The sequence below is a fragment of the Topomyia yanbarensis genome, chromosome 3 (assembly GCF_030247195.1).
Source record: "Topomyia yanbarensis strain Yona2022 chromosome 3, ASM3024719v1, whole genome shotgun sequence".
NCBI lineage: Eukaryota > Metazoa > Arthropoda > Insecta > Diptera > Culicidae > Topomyia > Topomyia yanbarensis.
The window spans coordinates 221,275,698-221,278,079 of record NC_080672.1 but is presented as its reverse complement, the minus strand read 5'-3'; positions in this window follow the sequence as shown (position 1 = coordinate 221,278,079).

Sequence of the window (2,382 nt, the reverse complement as noted above, 5' to 3'; positions counted from 1 at the left end):
ATATGCATGCAATACTGAAATATGCTTTCGAAAAAGTGATTTTGCGTAAATATTTGGGAGAAAAACATAGAATGAAGAATTTTTCTTCCAAACATTTACACAAAATCACATTTTAGAAAGCATATTTCAGCAGGCAGTCGCGGAAGAACATAAAATGGAGAATCACTAATTTATGTGCCAATAATTCACACATGTTGACATCATAAGCCCGATAAAAATAAACAGCAGTGTTTGAATTGCGCGTTTATTTCCCCGGCGACAGTTTATCGTCTTTTTTTTCTTCATTAGTGAGTGGGTAACCAAATTTTTACCTCACAAGAGCTTGCGAAAAGATTCTAAAAATGCAGTATAGAAGCTCCACCTCAATGGCATCCCTTATTATTGAATACCCAGGCAGTTTAGTGACTATAATAACATATAAGAAAGAATTTCTATATAATAATTCTATCAGTATTTATTCACACACTTTCCTGTATGGCTATGTGCAATTTATGACTGGTTATGTTATTGACATATCATAACTGTAACTTTATATATAAAAGTTAGCGCAAGAAATTTCTAATTGAAATTTTCAAATCAACAGTCAGACTATAGAAATCATCAATGGGGAAACATGTGGCTCTGCATAAACAACCATGCGGTAGCATGCGGCTAACCGACATTTGTGATTTCTTACCTCGTTCACCATTGTTCTATATGATCGGTGTAAAGTCAGACCGAACTAAGTAGCAAAATATTGAATCGATTATTATGGATTTCGGCTCAGCTCAAATGCAACAACCTATTCTGACTCAGCATGTTTCGGAATCGGTTGTTGTACTTAAGCTGGAATCAATATTGAATTCTTTCAGGATTCCGAATCAAATTCCGAATGGTTTGACCTGGCATGGGCTCTAGCTAGTTTTAAGGACGATTCAGACGATACATCAGCTTCCGTCAACGGAACGTCACCGTTCCGTCAGGATAAGTTTAATACTTTTCTCTCGTTCACACATGCCGTACGTCACATTCGTGCCGCTGATGTGTGTGAATGGTTCCATTTAACTGCATGTAACTAATCTTGACGTTTCGCACCGGTTATGGAAGCCTGATGTATCGTGTGAATCGTACTTTAAGCTGACTGAGCGGCAGCGATTTGATCTGCAGTAACTTGGTATCCACAGAGCGCGCTGTGATTGTGCCTAAACATACCATTTACACAAAATATCAGTGCCGTGGCATCGTCACATCGCATTTTAGTGCGCTATCCGTTTTCGCTGCCGCTTAGGCTTTAAACTAGCTATAGCCAATGTTTTTGTACCAGATAAACGAGTGAATCATAGATTTGCTTGCACTTCTGACGGATGGTTTACAAACACTTCGTCCGACAGAAACTTGTCCTCGGCTGTGCGGCCAAACCGCCTCATAGTAGCTTTGCTACATAACATCACTTGGCAGAGCATTGCGTCACTGTTACTAATGTTACTATGCACAACTGAGAAATCACACAATTAAACCATTTGCAAATTGAAAAACTGAACCGTTCGAAATCACAAAACAATAAATTATGTAGAAATCCACACATTATACAAACGATGAGGACTTTTTTCAGTTTGATTAACATTATTTGTATTTTGTAAAGCAATTACAATTTTTCGTGAACAATAACAATTCTAATACGACGAAACGAGTATACGCTGTTTTAAGATAGCGACAGACAGCGTATACACGTTTCATCGATTTACAACAACATTGAATAATTTATTACTCTATGAGAGGCAGGATGTCCCACCTGAAGATACCACCCACCGGCAGGCATGTTGGCGATCGGATGGCGTGCGAACGGCAGGCAAAAGTCAAGCGAATGGCGGGGCCAACATACATAGCAAAGAACGCAGCCATCCGCCTGGTTGTTGCATCTGAGCCTGCATTTCGTTCGCCCGTCGCTTGCCTGCATGTATTAAGGCGATTGGTGTTGGCAGATGGGGCATCTCGCCTCCCGTTAGCTTGCCACCTGCCGTGGTAATGTGGGATATCTGGCAGCCGAATGTCTACCAGCCATTTTTCGCCCGCTGGCAGGCGTGAGGCAGCCAGCCTTGAGCGGGAGACTGTGATCAAAACGATTCTGTTTATCCCACATTCGGGGAAGGCTGCCTGAGCAAAAGCCTGCCTCATGGCTACCTCACCGCTACCAGGCCCGATTGAGTGACGTTTCCTCTTGGATGTCAAATTCCAAAATGACAAGTAAAATTCGCCCGCTCCGAACGTGCACGCGGTTATTGCTTTTTCTTTTCCGCCGTTGATTAGTTGCCTGTTGGAAGAATGCAACGATTCATTTTAAATGCCTTTTTATACACAGATAAGCATTTCATTTTTATCTATAAAGGCAATATTCTGGTTGAA